The 17,291-nt window shown below is 45.1% G+C and overlaps 1 protein-coding gene and 1 non-coding gene across 2 annotated transcripts in view; both read right to left on the bottom strand.

The window, feature by feature from the left end:
- The window catches only part of LOC111139477 (zinc finger protein 287), an 83,807-nt gene that overhangs the window by 28,195 nt on the left and 38,321 nt on the right, over window positions 1–17,291 (bottom strand).
- On the bottom strand, window positions 8,174–8,245 carry TRNAW-CCA. Its single transcript has one exon. It is a non-coding gene; the product is annotated as a tRNA-Trp (tRNA).

Raw genomic sequence — 17,291 nt, 5'->3', positions numbered from 1 at the left:
GAGTATACGTGTTTCCTTTTTTTGGGGTGAACATTAATGTCTTATTTTCTCTGAACAACTTCCCAGAAGTGTAACTACTGCATTAAATGATAGTTGCATGTTTCATTTTCAAGAAATTGCCAAGCTGTTTCCCATGGTGGCTGCGCCATATTACATTCCCGCAAGCAACGTGTGAGTGATCCAGTTTCTTCGCCTCCTTGCCAGCTTTGTGGGTGGTAACTTCGTAATTTTAGCCATTCTGACAGATGTGCAGTGATACCTCATTGTCTTTTAAATTTTTCTCAAATGGCTAATGCTGTTGAACATCTTTTTATTTGATTATGGATTCTATATATTCAAGAAAGCTCTCGAATCAACATCTTTTTAATTTTTTAAAAAAGATTTTATTTATTTATTTGACAGAGAGATCACAAGTAGGCAGAGAGGCAGGCAGGGAGAGAAAGGGGGAAGCACGCTCCCTGCTGAGCAGAGAGCCCGATGCAGGGCTCGATCCCAGGACCCTGGGATCATGACCTGAGCCGACGGCAGAGGCTTAACCCACTGAGCCACCCAGGCATCGCACATCTTTTTAAAAAAGAAATTAACATTTTAGAGAGCAGGAGAGGGAGAAGCAGATTCTCCACTGAGCAGGAAGCCGGATGCAGGACTCCATCCCAGGACCCTGGGATCATGACCCAAACCGAAGGCCTTTGCTTAACGGACTGAGCCACCCAGGGGCCCTCAAGTCAACGTGTTAATTTACATGTTAAGGAATTAGAAAAATAACAAACCCAAAGTTAGAAGAAAAAAGGAAATAATAAAGATTAAAGGGGAGATCAGTGATATAGAGAGTAGGAAAACAGTAGATAAAATCCACAAAATCAAACGTTTGAGAAGATCAACAAAATGGACAAATTCTACCTTGACAGACCAAAGAAAAAAGAGGGAAGACACAAAGGAGTAAAATCTGAATTGAAAGTGGAAACACTGCTGCCTGCTTTACAAAAAGAAAAGGGATTATAAGAGAATAGTGCGAGCAAAGCACACCTGCAAATGTAATTCAGGGGAAATGCAAAATTCGGTTCCAGTGATTCAGCAGACGGCCAGCAGGGGGCACACGCCAACGCTGCAAAACTCCGTGCACTGCGCCTAATGACCACAAGAGGGCGCGCGAACTTGCCTTTTCTGATCCACGTAGCGTCTGCAAGTTTTGTCTGGGACGGGGCTTGAACCCCCGCCCCCCCTCGCCCCCTCCCCCCCCCGGTGGCGGGGAGGAAAGCGTTGCGTGTCCCCAGCCCCCGCGGCCCAGCCGGGGGCTTTGTCCGCAGCGTCTCCAGGCACCTTTCTCTTAAATAGCGAATGCAGGAGCTTTTATTGTCTGGAGTGTCCCCATGTGTCCTATAATTTACTTCCCACATAATTTTGAGTTCAGCATATACCAAAAGAGAGTGGATTATGAATGGGCCCTCCTGGCTTTAATGGAAGCACACTCATCAATTCATAACGTTCAAAACTGGCTTCTTATCTGATCTCGTTCTCACCTGAGATGATGGACATGTTTGACGATGGCTCATGACCCGGTGGCCGTCTTAGATGCTTGGTCAGTTCATTTCGGCTTTCTCTCTGGCCCCATGGCGACAGGTGGTGGGTAGAAATTACATTATTAAGTCCGCTTCCTAATGGGAAGAAGAAGTTGGCAACACTTGTCAACTGGTGTTTGGAGATTGAAACATTACCTCTTATTTTTTAATTTTAATTTTTTTTTTGGAAAATATTTTATTTATTTGACACAGAGATCACAAGTAGGCAGAGAGGCAGGCAGAGAGAGAGGAGGAAGCAGGCTCCCTGCTGAGCAGAGAGCCTGATGCGGGGCTCAAACCCAGGACCCTGAGATCACGACCTGAGCCGAAGACAGAGGCTTAACCCACTGATCCATCTGGAAACATTATCTTTTAGATTTCAATATCAACCGTGGCATTGTTTGAGGACTTTACATTTACACCAGGGGGGAAGCTTATGGGTATAGTGTGTAGAGAGAACACCAGGGCAGCCTTCTATCTGGGTAGCTGGAGAGGTCGCTCAAGGATTAATTTACTGGACATCTTGTGCAGCTATTATGTGAGATTGGAACCAAGAGGAAAAGTCACTTTTATTTGCTGAGAAAGTTTGAGGGTTTCGGTTTGAGATACATTTCCTTTTAACTTCCTGTAGCGCATGCAAGTCGAGATAATACTGCAGGAATGAAATAGGGATGTGAGTTTGGATGTGAGTTTGTAGCACTGGAGCACAGGGCTGGTGCAATATTTGAAGGCTTCGACTGGTCATGTTGAAGGAGATCTTGCAGAAGACACTGGCAAGAAGTGTTTAGGGTAGCCTGGAGACAGGAATTTGAGATGTCCGAGGACCCCAGGAAATAGAATGATCTCAAAAGGAGATCAGGGTGGGGTGCCTGGGGGGCTCGGTCTGTTAAGCATCCGCTCTCCGCTTAGGCTCAGGTCTTGATCCCAGTGTCCTCAGATCGAGCCCCGCCTCAGGCTCCCTGTTCGAGGAGAGCCTGTTTCCCCCTCTCCCTCTGCTTCTCCCCCTGCTTGTTCTCTCTCTCTCTCTCTCTGTCATTTATAAGTAAATGAAACCTTAAAAAAAAAAATGAGGAGAAGTGGGGGGCTCCTTCGTGAGCAGTGGATTCAATACCCTGGGAGTTCCCACATGGTCGGAGAACCCGTGATTGTGGGAATAAGCTGGAAGGAGTTATGGAAAGAGGGCGGGATCTCAGATGATGGACCAGAGAAGTGAAAACCCAGCATAACCTGGGTCAGTTGTACACCGTGAAGACGCATGTGTTTAGGAATTTGAGCTCCAGAAAAAGGCAGAGAGATCCTAATTCTAGCCATCTCATAATTTAGCCATGTAGTTCTATTACTAAACCTCTATGAACTGTGTCTACCTCATTTGGAAATGGGCAGCTAATCTCCAAGTAGCCTCACTTTGAGAATTAAATAAGCAAATGCGTATAAAATCTTCATGAACATAGTCTCTATCAATATAATTGTTAGGGCCTTTTCCCCCTCCTCTTTGGTGCCCTTCAGCTTCAAAGGGCTGGCTTAATTCGGCTTCTTACTGTGGTACACGGTCATCAGTTCACCCGTGTGGTTTCTGTAAGCCTTTTTTTTTTTTTTTTTAAAGATTTTATTTATTTATTTTTGAGAGATTGAGAGAGAGAGCATGAGCAGGGGGGAGGGGCAGAGGGAGAGGGAGAAGCAGACTCCCCAGGGAGCAGGGAGTCAAACTCAGGCTTCTCCCAGGTCCCTGAGATCATGACCTGAGCCCAAGGCAGATGCTTAACTGTTTACAAAGACTTCACATATACAAATGATGAAATGCAGGGTGTTCCTGCCGATGGGGCAGGATTTCACCTGTTACTTCACTAAGGTATCAGGGGGTGCCAACTTAATGCCCCCCCAAACCCCTTCTTCACCCCGTGTTTTATGAACTTGCTGCCCTTTGGGAACTGTGGGAACACCACAGTGGCACTATGACCTGGGTCCACCGGCTGACTTCCTGTGACCTGGGTTTGCACCATGGGAGTCCCTAAATCCTGAGACTGGGCTTTCCTAGACCTGGGCTTGCACCATGGGAGTCCCTAAATCCTGAGACTCTGATGAGTCTTAAAAGAAATCCCACAGCGACGTGGGCAGAAATCTGAATCCTTGGGGGCGGAGCTGGGGGTTAGGACTGAGACACTGACATTGTCTGATTCCTTCATCGGGGGCAGCCAGGATGACTGGGGTCCGCTGATCTCAGAGGGCCGGAGTGACACATGGTGGTGGGGGGGAGGGGTAGCGTAGGGGGAACTCCTAAGCATCTCTAAAGACGTTAGAGAGGGCGCCTGGGTGGCTCAGTGGGTTAAAGCCTCTGCTTTCGGCTCGGGTCATGATCTCCCGGACCTAGGATCTAGCCCCTCATCAGGCTCTCTGCTCAGTGGGGAGCCTGCTTCTCCCTCTCTCTCTGCCTGCCTCTCTGCCTACTTGTGATCTCTCTGTGTCAAATAAATACATAAAAATCTAAAAAAAAAAAAAAAAAAAAAAGACATTAGAGAACCAGCGTTCATGCGCCAAACCAGGAACAGTTCAATCTGAGAATTTGAGAATGGTCTCTTGGTCCGTAGGCATCTAAAATGCGAGGTGTGTCAGGGTCTCCTAGAATTTGGGGTCAAGGAAGGAATTGACTAACACCTCTGACAACAGAGCACCCGAAAGCAGGAAACTATTTTCATTTTCTTTTCTGTAAAATGGGGAAATTAATGTGTCCTTTATGAGCAGCAGTAGCCAAAGCCTTCTGAATTGTGACCCTAAGAAAGGCAGTGTTCCCTCAGATGAAGCTTTGGGGGTTCCTGGTTGGCGTGTCTGGGAACTGTGGGCAAGATCCTGGCTCAGCTTTGCCCACTTAGTGCTCAAACTGGCCCTGACTGAGAAATCGAGAAAGGCAGGTGTGGGCTGAGTTTCTGACCGTGAGTCCCCAGGTGAGGAGAGGGACTTTTTCTTTCTCCTACGATGACATCTCTGCTGGGGACCATGAGCATGCTGCTCTTGGCCTTCAAAGTGGCCCCTGGAGGTGCTCAAGCATTTGAGGTCCAGTTGGTTCACCCAGAACTCCGGCTATGTACTGGGTCATACATTGATCAAAACCCAGTCTTCCTTCCCAAAATGACTCCACCTTGTTCCAAGCTCTATGAAGGCTGTCTTGAACTGAGATAGAGTGTTGCCTTTTTGCCCCCAAGACCAGGTTTGGGGAGGGAAAACTTCCTTTAGTAACCGCGTTGGTGGGTGTAATTGACTAGGGGCGTGGTGCTTGCTGGGGACAGGAGAGGGAAGAGGGTGTCCCAGTTTAATGGGGAAGGCGATATTTCAGAAGTGTCCATCAACCCAGCGTCAGGTGCTGGCGTGAGTCCTCTGCAGGGAGAGAGCATGAGGGGAGCACAAGGGAGGGCAGCGGTGAGACCCCAGGGTGGGACCCTGGCGTGAATTCGTGTTCAGAGACTAGACTATTACACAGGATGGATGCCGTAATCACTGTAATCACAGTGACCCCACAGGTCATGGGAACCGTCCCTCCCTCTCTCCCCTCCCCCACCCCCTTTAGCTCCCTCCTCTATGGGAAGGAGAACTTGCAAACAATAGGTATTTTAAGGAACGATAAGAAGCAAAGACACAGATGCCTGGGTGGCTCAGTGGGTTAAGCTTCTGCCTTCGGCACAGGTCATGATCCTAGGGTCCTGGGATCGAGCCCCGCATTGAGCTCTCTGCTCAGCATGGAGCCTGCCTGCCTATCTCTCTGCCTACTTGTGATCTTTCTCTGTCAAATAAATAAATAGAAATCTTAAAAAACAACAAAAAAAGCAAAGTTATTTGCAATTTCATCTCACACTTGTGCTGGCTTAGAACACCCTCCAAAGCAAACAATGGGCTCCATTTGTTTCCAATCAAATCTTTGGAGATAAAAAGCAGTTGGCTCAGGTTCTGTCCAGAGAACATCTCTCCAGCTAGGGAAGCAGTTCCCGAGGCCCCAGCTGGTTGGAGCTAAGGAAAGCACCCTCACTGGGAGGGAAAACGGGGTTGGAGGGGGGCGACAAAATATATCAAATGCGGTGTGCAAGGCTCTGCCATCTTTAATGTTTCCTTTCCTTTTCTCTTTATTGTTTTTTAAAGGTTTTCTTAATTTATTTGACAGGAGAGACTGAGCACAAGCAAGGGAGCAACAGAGGGAGAGGGAGAACCAGGCTCTTCAATGAGCAGGGAGCTCAATGTTGGGCTCGATCACATGACCCTGAGATCACAACCAGAGCCAAAGGCAGACCCTTAACCAATTGAGCCACACAGGCACCCCACAAGTAGACCTTTTAAAATCTGGTTTATAAATAAATGAAAAGAAAAAATAAAACTAATAAAAGTTTGCCCAGAACAAATTCTGAGGCTGTAATACATACGCAATAGATTCTTTGAATGTCGGACTCTTGAAAGGTGGAAGAATGGAAGGGATCTCCAAGTGTTTGTTTGGGATCACATCAAAATGTTAATTATAGGAGTTTTAAGTCCATAGAAAGGGTTTTCTGTCCTAGCCGTGGAGGTAAGATCCATTTCAAAAGTTCAAATTGAAACTCACACTGAAATGTGGGATCGCTAGCCTTTAGTACCGGTATCATGGTTGTTCACAACAACAAGAGAACCACATGGGAAAGGGGGAGAAAAATGTCACTGCTTCTAAACTCTGGAAATGGGGTTGAGAGCTATGCCCCCATCCTGTCCTCCAGCTAATCAGTCTGAGAATTTGTCCACCAGTGGCTCGAGAGCAGGACCAAGCTGACTCACTGAGTCTAATTTCAGATGAGGAAGACGTAAAATCAAGTTTCCTTTGCTTTCGATTTTGTTTTGTTTTAAATTCTGCAGAGCCAGGAAAAGAGAATCATTCGGGCAGAACAAAAACATGCCACTGAAAATGATCAAAGGGTTCAGACCCCCCCCCCCCCCCCGTAAAATAATAGGAGGCATCCTGCAAGATATGGTCTCTTTGAAATGTGGAAAGCTTTATGGAGCAAGTAGCTGAATTTAAAAGAGAGGAGAATACAACAGGAACTCAAAATGACAGTGGTGGGATAATGACGCCCTCTACTTAAATAATTTTATTTACTTATTTGAGAGAGAGAATGAGCACGAGGGCACAGGCAGGGCGAGCAGTAGAGGGAGAAGCTGACTCCCTGCTCAGCAGAGAGCCTGATGCAGGGCTCGATTCCAGGACCCTGGTATCATGACCTTAGCCAAAGGCAGATGCTTAATCCACTGAGCCACCCAGGCACTCTACAATGCCCTCTATTTAAAGAGCAGGACTGAAGTTGTAGAAAATGGAATCCCAGTTGATGAGCAAAGATATCCCCAAATGCAGGGAAAATAGGAAAACACAAGAAACAACTGGAGAGATTATAGATGCAGAATACAGAGAAGCCCAATTATCCATCCACTTGGTGGTAATTACTGATGAAGTTCTAGAACCTAGGTGAGGTTCGGTGGGCTGAGGTCCAGAGACGATGACCAAGAAAGAATTCTTGAGACATCTTTGGTGCAAAATGGTGGTTTATTAAAGCACGGGGACAGGACCCGTGGGCAGGAAGAGCTGGGGCCCCGGGTTGTGAGAGACGGCGGGTTATGTACCTTGTGGTTGGGGGAAGGTGAGGGGAAGGGAGGTTTCAACGGAGTTTTCATATGCTAAAGAGGGCCTACAAGGTGCCGGGATACCCGAGGCCTTGCGGCTTAATCAATGTTGTCTTTTGGCAAGCCATTCACATTTCTGCTATCAAGCGTCTTTGTTAGTGAGATTTGGGTTTAGAAGAAATTTAACTTTATTTAGGGCTTGAGGAACTGAGTTATTTGCCTCTGGAAATTGTGCTATTGATAAGGTAACTTCTTTGTCTGTAGATCTCTAGGACATTTGTAAACCAAGGGAGATTCTGTCTTGCAGGATGTGATCTCTGCAAGTTAACTATTTGTTTCTCGTTTATGACAGTCGGGATGCCTGAGGAATGTCACACACATTACGGAGGGGAGCAGGTGGAGAGGGGGTGCAAGGTGCCAGCTTTTGCTTTGTCTTCAGCCAGCCTCCTGCTCCCTTATCATTTACCACCATATGTAAGGGTTAAAAAAAGAACGGAAAAGCAAGACTCAAAAATACACCAGAAACTTTTCTAAAATGGGCGAGTGAAAAACATTCTTTTAAAACTATAGGTTTCAAAACAATTTACGTTTTATTTTCTGTACCTGTTTTCTATTGTGTGGTTGGTCTTTTTAAGAAAATTGCTCTTCTGGTGCTGAGTTTTGTGACAGGGGAGGGGCCAGGGGTGGTTGCGGAGGGAGAGAGGTAGGGGGAGGTGGGCAGGGTCTCTTGTCGGGGGAGTCCATTTCCCCAGGTGCTGCCCACATCAGCGCAGCGGACTGGGAAAAGGTCACCGCCGGACCCCTGAAGCTCAGATCTCTGGCTTCTTTGCTGCAAGGGAAAAGGTCACCGCCGGACCCCTGAAGCTCAGATCTCTGGCTTCTTTGCTGCAAGGGAGTTAGCAGCAGAAACTCCCTTAGCGTCTTTGCAGGAATGAAATTACAAAACACCTAACCCTTCCATTTCCTTGCGTGGGAGAGAAAACGAGTGGTCGTGACCCCGACGTGACTTGAACACGCAACCTTCTGATCTGGAGTCAGACGCGCTACCATTGCGCCACGAGGTCACTGGACAGGAGTGACTTTTGATCTTTTAAGACTCTTCCAGCCTACACCTCCCCCTCCCCCCTCCGTCGCGTCCCTCCGTCGCTCCTGCGCTTTGCGAGGGAGTCGCAGGGCGGACAGAGCCAAGGCGGGGGCGCAGGGCTGCACCCCGTGAGGGCGGGGGGCCCCCCCGCCGCCACCTGCCGGTCCGGCCGCTCGGCCCCCACGGGGGACAGTCGGGCTCCAGGCCTGGCGCGGCGGCCCCCGGGGGCCCCGGAGCCTCCGAGGCTGCTGTCTCCGGGGGCCACCAGCACTGGAGACCCGGCGGGGACCCGGCCCCCTGGACGCCGGCGGCCAGGAGGAAGCGGTCAGCGCCAGGAAGTGAGGGTTGGGAGGACGCTCGTCCCCACCGAGGAATAAAAGGGGAAACAAAAACCCAACCCAAGTGACTTTGGAACTTAGCATAAAAATAGAATGATCATAAGCCCCTACCCGCCCCCCCCCCCGCCCTGCTCCCAGCCCCAAGTATAAAACTAAAAACTCATTTTTGAAAATGTGAATGTTATAGAAGAGTGTAATACAACTGGGAATCAGTGATTTCTTGCATTGCATTTTGATGTATTTCCGCATTTCCTTCTTCCCAGGTAGTCACAAGTGTCCTGCTAGAGCTTGGGGACTGTGGAGAACAGCACCGGTTCAGAAAACCGCGGTCATCACCGAGAGAACACCCTGGCCCCCGCCCCCGGGTCGAGAAACAGGACCTGCCCACCACTCCCCCCTCCCCCCCCCGCCGCCCAAAGCCTCCAGGGTCCACAGCCGCCCTCCTCCCCACCTCTATGATAATGACCTCTATGATAATCACTTCTCTGCTTTCTTTTCTTTTCTCTTTTCTCTTTTCTTTTCTTTCTTTTCTTTCTTTCTTTCTTTTTTTAAAGATAGAGTAGGCTCCATCCATCGTGTAACCCCACACGGGGGACTTGAACTCGGGACTCAGATCATCCCCTGAGCTGAGATCAAGAGTAGCTCGCTCAGCGCTCAGCAGACCGAGCCGCCCAGGCGCCCCCAACTGCTTTCCTTTATAGTTTTATCACTCAAGCGTGCGTCCCTAAACCCTATAGTTCCTTTTTGTAGAACTCACTTTTCACCTGGTGGTGGTCCCCTCTCCTCTCTTTTTCCTTCACAGAGTCGCCCCCACCCCAACGAAATGATGCTGTGACCTTTCCAGTCCCGCACTCTGTGGGGGTTCCTGCTGTCAGCGCGTCTTAGGGCCGGTGATACTCACTTAGACCACTTAGTTAACACGGTTTCTGCTCTTTCTGCACTGTAATGCTGTTTCCTGCTTTGTAAACGTTTTTATTTTATTTTTAACAAATATTTGGGGGTAAATGCTTTGAAACTATGCAAATACCCTGTTTCCTTCTCAGACTTGTCCCTTCTAATCTTAGCATCCATCTTGCCTGCAACAATGATTACCCTGGTGTTTGCCTCCTGGTGATTTTTCTATTTCCTTTTTCCTTCTACATTTGTCATCATAGTCCTTCTGTAAGAACGAGCTGCCTCTTCCTTCCCATTTATTTATATATTACATGTTCAGTTATTTGCATCAATGCAGACTCAGGTATTTTTAAATTGTATGGATTTAATCCATTGAATATAATTTCTTTCTTTTTAAAAAAGATTATTTATTTATTTTAGAGAGAGAGTGCAAGCATGGGGAGGGGTAGAGAGAGAGTTGGAGAGTCTCAAGCAGTTGCCATGCTGAGCTCGGAGCCTGTTGCAGGACTGGATCCCACCACCCCTGAGATCGTGACCTGAGCCAAAATCAAGAGTCTGATGCTGAACCTACTGAGCCACCCAGGCGCCCCTCTCCTGGGTATTTTTTAATTCCGTGCATTTAATCCATAGAATATCTTTTCTTAAATTGTTTCCAAAATTGTTCCAGCTTTGGCCATTATGAGCTCCTTCAGGTTGGCGCGTGAGGTTTTCCACATGCAACCATCCTCTTTCGAGCACTTCCTTAGTTTCTGGCACAAGATGCCTTGTGTTGTTCCCATGCGGGTCCTGGAATCAACCATTTCTCCAAGGAGCCCTAATTCCCATTGTTGAAGTGGTGTTTGAAATCAAGATCTGGGTGTTAGGTGTGCATTGCAATGCAGTGTCATTTCCCTTTTCCTTATCTGTGGCTTCTCTCTCTGACACCGAAACACCCAGCTCTCAATAGTTTTAATATATGCACTTGCTATAAATATATATGTACATGCTTGCATGTGTGTATATATATGTGTGTGCATGTGTGTTTCAGAATGACTAATCTATATATCTGTAAGAAAAGATTTATTAAGAGGATTACAAGATATGTATACCTTTCTTTTTGCCTTGGCTTTATAGTCAGAATATTGTTTTGCAAAAATAATTTAGGTTAGACGTCTCCTTCGAGCCCTTCTCCCTTGTTTATGTTATTTATTTGTAATACAGTTAGGCTGTGACTTTTGTACTCCATTTCTGGTTCACACATGCATACACACCTCCATTGTTTTTCATTATTTAAAAAATTTTTTTGCATATTAAAATATTGCCATACTTCTAAGTGTCAGAGCTATATAAAAGGCTATATGGGGGCACTTCGTGGCTCAGATGGTTAAGCATTTGCCTTCGGCTCAGGACATGATCACAGGGTTCCTGGATCGAGCCCCGAGACAGGCTCCCTACTCACCAAGGAGTCTGCTTCTTCCTCTCTCTCTGCCCTCCCCCTGGCTCATGCTCTCTCCCTCTGTCAAATAAATAAATACAAAATTAAAAAAAAAGATTTTATTTGTTTATTTGTCAGAGAGAGAGCAAGCACAAGCAGAGGGAGTGTCAGAGGCAGAAGTAGGCTTCCCACTGAGCAGAGAGCCCGATGCAGGACTCGATCCCAGGACCCTGGGATCATGACCTGAGCTTAAGGCAGAGGGTTTAACCCACTGAGCCACCCAGATGGGATGTCTGTTTTCTTATATCTCCTTACATAAAGGATGGCACACTATAATTATTTTGCAGTTTGTGTTGCTTTTTTTTAACTCACTAGTTTATCCTGGAAATCACTCCGTATCAGTCTTTTGAGATCTTCCTTAATTCTTTTCCCACAGCTATATAGTACTTCATGCAGGGATGTGAGCTTACGTCCCTGCAGTTTTTTCGTAATATTTTCAAGGTCCATAGATGTCACAGTCTGTATCAATACTTCATTCCCTTTTGTTGCCAAATAATATTCCACTGTATAGATAAACCATGTTTTGTTTTTTTAGTCGATTTGGTACAATTAACCTCTACCAAAAAGTCAGATAGAGTTTTTCAAATGGAAACCAGATTCTCCCCCTTGACAGGGTTTGCTGTTTTGTGTGTTTTTTTTTTTTTTTTTAATTGTTGAAGGTTGTAGTAGTTGATTTGTTTAGTGACTTTTCCAAATTATTTTTGGCAAAGGCTGTATTCCTTGTTGTGTGTGCTTACTGAAGTGTCTGCTCTCTGGCTTGTATTTAGCTACTGTTTTGACAGAGATTGCCTTGAATTCCAGGTGCTTTATTTAAAAACAGCAATAGCAAGGGTGCCTGGGTGGCTCAGTCGGTTGAGTCTCAGCCTTCAGCTCAGTTCATGATCCCAGAGTCCTGGGATCGAGCCCTGTGTCGGGCTCTTTGCTTCTCCCTCTCGCTCTGCCTACTTGTGCTTCTCATCAGCTCACTGTCAAATAAATAAAATTTTAAAAATCTAAAAAAAAAGACATTATTCATTTCTCTTGTACTTTCCTTAGTTTCTAGTTGATAATATAAAGTGTCTTTCAACTTTTTTTTTTTAAGATTTTATTTGTTTATTTGACAGAGAGAGATCACAAGAAGGCAGAGAGGCAGAGAGGGAAGCAGGCTTCCCACTGAGCAGGGAGCCTGATGCGGGACTCGATCCCAGGACCCCAAGACCATGACCCAAGCCAAAGGAAGAGGCTTAACCCACTGAGCCACCCAGGTGCCCATGTCTTTCTACTTTTTATTTGCAGCAGACCATGATGAACCAACTATATTGATCTTTATATTTAACCATTTGGGGGAATGGCTGAGTTTGTTGAATTTGTGGGTTATCTTTCAACAAAGTTGATTTTTTTGTTTTTTCCATTCTTATTCTTCTCTGTTATTCAGTTTGGGCATTTTCTACTTCCTTGTGTGTATGTTTTTTTAAAAATTATTTCGTTATTTTAGAGAGCACAAGTGTATGCACATGTGTGTCTAAGCAGGGGAGGGGCAGAGGGAGAGAAGTCGTAGACTCCCTGCTGAGCACAGAGCCCAATGGGATCCTGAGATCATGACCTGAGCCAAATTCCAGAGTCAGATGCTTAGCTGTGCCCCACCTCCTTGCCTGTTTTCACGTTTAGTATGTACTGTTTTCTGCTATGCTAACTCTGGGGCTCATCTTATCCAATAAATTTCAAATATTGTACTTGATTCCACTTGACTTTTGGTGGACTTTGTTTTGAGATACTCTGTCCCACATTTTTTTTTTTAAAGATTTTATTCATTTTATTTGACAGACAGAGATTACAAGTAGGCAGAGAGGCAGGCAGAGAGAGAGAGGAGGAAGCAGGCTCCCCGCTGAGCAGAGAGTCTGATGCGGGGCTCCATCCCAGAATCCTGGGATCATGACCCGAGCCGAAGGCAGAGGCTTTAACCCACTGAGCCACCCAGGAGCCCCTCTTCTATTTAAAAAAAAACATATGAATTGTAACAATTTTGAGGCTCTTGAGTGCGAACTCCACCATGTGGATCATTTCTGGATTTATTGTTACTCTCTTTATTATCACTCACCTATTTTTTCTCTTTTGTGCACTTTGCTTAATTATTTCTCTGGGCGATGTGGGTGATAAAGACAAATTGTAGAAGCTGTGTTATGGTCCTCTAATGACTTTCATTATGGCAGACAATTCAGGTACCAGCGGATCCTCAAATCTGGCCAAAGATTGGTTTTCATTTTTATTAAGCTGTGTCTGTTTTAGTTGTGTCTTTATTGCTTGGGCATGGCCCTTATTCGAATAGTGTGGTCCTTACTCATCGGTTGTGGACTTTCTGGGGTCTCAATGGCTAGGGTGTTCAGAAAAGTCTGTTCATTTTGGTTGGGCCCAAATTGCATCATGTGGCCTCATGTGTGTCCTCCAGAATCTCCCCCCACTTCTCAGGCTTCCCAGCGACTGCTCTCCACCAGGCCTCTGGGAGCCCAGTGTCTTACAGAAGCAGTGCAGAGGATGCTTGTGGACTCGAGGGCAATTTTCCATGCATATTTCCAACGTGGCTTCTCTCGAGTCCTCCCTTGTCTGACACTGGGCCTCTTAAATCCAAATCACAGTTCCTAAACTTTGGTCTTCGCTTTCCCTCTCCAGGGAGATGCTGATCTCTTTTGGGCTTCAACTTTCTCCATGGGTTTAAGAAACGTTACCAAGGTGAAAACCGGGAAGGATGTGGGCTCAGTTCCTATGCTTTCCTTTTTCCAAGGCTCAGAGCCCAAAGTGGTTGTGGGGGGTGGATGGGGGAGGAACTAGGAAGAGGGTAAAAGGACAAACTTTCAGTTCTAAGATGGATAAGATTGAGGAACTAATATATGAACATGGTGACTATAGTTGATAACACTGTACTGTATAATGGAAATTTGCTAAGAGGCTAGATCTTAAACGTTCTCACCAAAAAAAAAAAAAAAAAAAAGTTAAATACGTGAAGTGATGGATGTATTCATTAACTTGAGGATCTTTTCACGATGTGCACTGTGCACTTTAAATATCTTACAATTTTAAGGGTGCCTGCGTGGCTCAGTCGCTCAAGCCTCCGACTCTTGATTTCAGCTCAGGTCATGATCTAAGGGTCGTGAAACCGAGCACTGCATTGGGCTCTGTGCTGAGCATGGAGCCTGTTTAAGATTCTCTCTCTCCTTCTCCCTCTGTCCCTTCCCCTTGCTCATGCATGCTCTCTCTCTAAAATATAAATGAATACATAAATAATCTTACAATGTTACTTGTTAAGTATACCTCAATAAAGGAAAAAAAATCTAGCCCTATATTAATTGTTGGCTGGTGTCTTATTATATTTTATATATAATATATAATATAACATATATAATAATATATATATTATATGGGTGTAGTTGATACCAGCTACTCCACTGTTGCTAAGACAAAAACCCATAGCTATCCTTTTTCTAACATCTCATTAGGAAAAATTTCCAACCGACATCCAAGTTGAAATATTTGCAGTAGACTCCTATATATGCAGCTAAATTCTACTATTAACATTTTGCTGTTTACTTACTTTATCACATATTTATTCATTTATCCATCCGTCGGTCCATCTTAGTTTTTGATGGATTTCAATGTAAATTGCAGACATCAGTACACTTGCTGTTAAATATTTCAGGATATACACTGCGAAAATGAATAAATGGAAACCTCATTTAGAATGAAATGGGACGGGTGGGGGGCAGGGTGGAGAGAGCAGGAGGAAGGAAGATTTCTCCCTGCTCCACCTCTTGGCAACCGCCCAGCCAATGAGCGACAGCCACAGATCAGCCAATGAGAAGTCCTTATACTTTGAATTCCCAGTTTACTCCAAAGGGCTTTTAATTTATAACAGCCCTTACCAGCTCCCCCCTTTCCTCTATAAAAGAGGGTCATGGGTTGCAATTCTTATCTATTCCTAAATAAACCCATTTCTTGCTGGTAAAATAACTGGCAGTTTTATTTGTAAGGTTAGCAATACGTTACCTAGAGTTTAACATTTTAAACTTTTTTCCCCTTTTAGGTTAAGTTTATAACATAAAATTAACAAATCTGAAGTGTATATTGGTTGAGTTTTACCAAGTGTATATTTTTGAGCAACCCAAGCCCTATCAAGCTATAGAGCATTGACATTACTCTAGAAAGTTCCATCACAGTTCTTTCCGATCAATTCCCAAACCCAACTCCTAGGTAGAATGACCATTCTTATTTTTTCCCAGCACACATTTTTTAAAAAAAGAATTATTTTAGAGAGAGAGTATGTGCATGTATGCCAGCAGGGGAGGGGCAGAGGGCGAGAGAGAGAAGCAGACTCCCTGCTGAGTGGGGTCCCAAGAACCCAAGCTCATGACTGGCTGAAATCAAGAGTTGGGTGCTTAAGACTGAGCTACCCAGGCAACCCCCCCACCATAAATTATTTTTGCCTGTTCTAGAATTTCAAACAAATGAAATCATACATTCATTATGTGTCCTTTTTTTCTTTTTTCTTTTGTAAGGTTTCTTTTACACAGTATGTTTTCATCCACATTAGTAGTTTCTTGTTACATTTTATTGCTGAGTAGTGTTTTATTGTACGAATATACTACAGGTTACTATTTCTCTTATTGTTGGAAACTTTGTAGACTCCAAACAATTAATACTGTCATAAGGATTGACAAAGAGATCAATGGAACAGAATATGCCCATGGAACAGTAACACACCCCACTGATACAGTTATTTAATTTTCTTTTCTTTTTTTTTTTTTTTAAAGATTTATTTATTTATTTATTTGACAGAGAGAGATCACAAGTAGACAGAGAGGCAGGCAGAGAGAGAGAGGGAAGCAGGCTCCCCACTGAGCAGAGAGCCCGATGCGGGACTCAATCCCAGGACCCTGAGATCATGCATGACCTGAGCCAAAGGCAGAGGCTTAATCCACTGAGCCACCCAGGTGCCCTAATTTTCTTTTCTTAAAAAAAGGATTTTAGGGGCACCTGGGTGACTCAGCTGTTAAGCGTCTGCCTTCGGCTCAGGTCATGATCCCGGGGTCCTGGGATTGAGTCCCACATCAGGCTCCCAACTCAGTAGGGAGCCTGCTTCCCCCTCTGCCTGCGGCTCCCCCTGCTTGTTCTCACTCTTTCTCTGTCTCTCTGAAAATAAATAAATAAAATATAAAAAAAAAAAAACGAAACAAAACTGTGTCTGAAATCCTGCCATTAGATTAGAATCCTTTGATTCATGAAGGTGTCTTTCTTCTCCAAAGAGCTTCTGTGGCTATGAAAGTGGTGATCTCACTGTCACCCTCCATTTCAGAGACAAAGCTCTGGTACAGTGGGAATTCCAGGAATGTTCTGGGGGGACCCCCCAGGAGCACGCTCCTATGAACTTGGACAGAGTGGTTAGAGATGGATCATTTTCTCATTGCTTAACTGGCTTAGCGGGTCACATACACTCACTGGACAGAGAGCTCCCAGAGAATAAGAAAGGGATAAAGGACCACAAGTCTGTGGTCTGGATTCACTCTAACTTCCTGCTCTTCAACCTTGTAAAGCCATGAGCCTTGGCCTTGCAGAAAAACCACTTTGGGGGAGATGACTTTTCCCTCAGAAAACATGAGTCCGGGGTCCAGTTTCCCACCCGAGGAAAGGAAGAGTGATATTGTCACACCAATTCTATTCTCAAATTTCTAGGTATATATGGGTTTTCCTGAGATACCTACTGCCTGGGGATATGGAACATCAGGATTTTCTCTGGCAATAATATCACTTAAAATGACAGTGTGGAGTTCTGCTTATATGAACAGAGAAGGAGAAACTCCTGGTACAGATGGGACAGCAGGAGTTGAAAGTTCCCTCTCAAAAACTTGAACCCTGTGGGGCGCCTGAGTGGCTCAGTGGGTTAAAGCCTCTGCCTTCGGCTCGGGTCATGATCTCGGGGTCCTGGGATCGAGCCTGCTTCCCCATCTCTCTCTTTGCCTGCCTCTCTGCCTACTTGTGATCTCTATCTGTCAAATAAATAAATAAAAATATTTTTTAAAAAAAGGAAAGAAAAAAAAAATTGAAACCTGCTTACCTCAGTTATTTTGATATTCTCCCCAAACTTGTTTCCTTATGGAAAGAATAAGGTTCCTTTCCCAATTTCTATGGGATACAAAATCCCCAAAAATTGCCTTAGAGAAGACAATGCTGAATTAGCAATTATTAACAAGAATGACCTTGCCCTATGTTGGCAAATGTGTGGACAGGAAGCACTCTCATTCACAGCTGGTGAGAGTCCAAAGCTTTTGGAAGCCATATGGCATATGTATTAA

The sequence above is a fragment of the Enhydra lutris genome, unplaced genomic scaffold (genome assembly GCF_002288905.1).
Source record: "Enhydra lutris kenyoni isolate GAN:26980312 unplaced genomic scaffold, ASM228890v2 scaffoldscaffold109, whole genome shotgun sequence".
Taxonomy (NCBI): domain Eukaryota; kingdom Metazoa; phylum Chordata; class Mammalia; order Carnivora; family Mustelidae; genus Enhydra; species Enhydra lutris.
The sequence above is the reverse complement of the archived record's forward strand: the minus strand, read 5'-3'. Positions and strand labels throughout refer to the sequence as shown.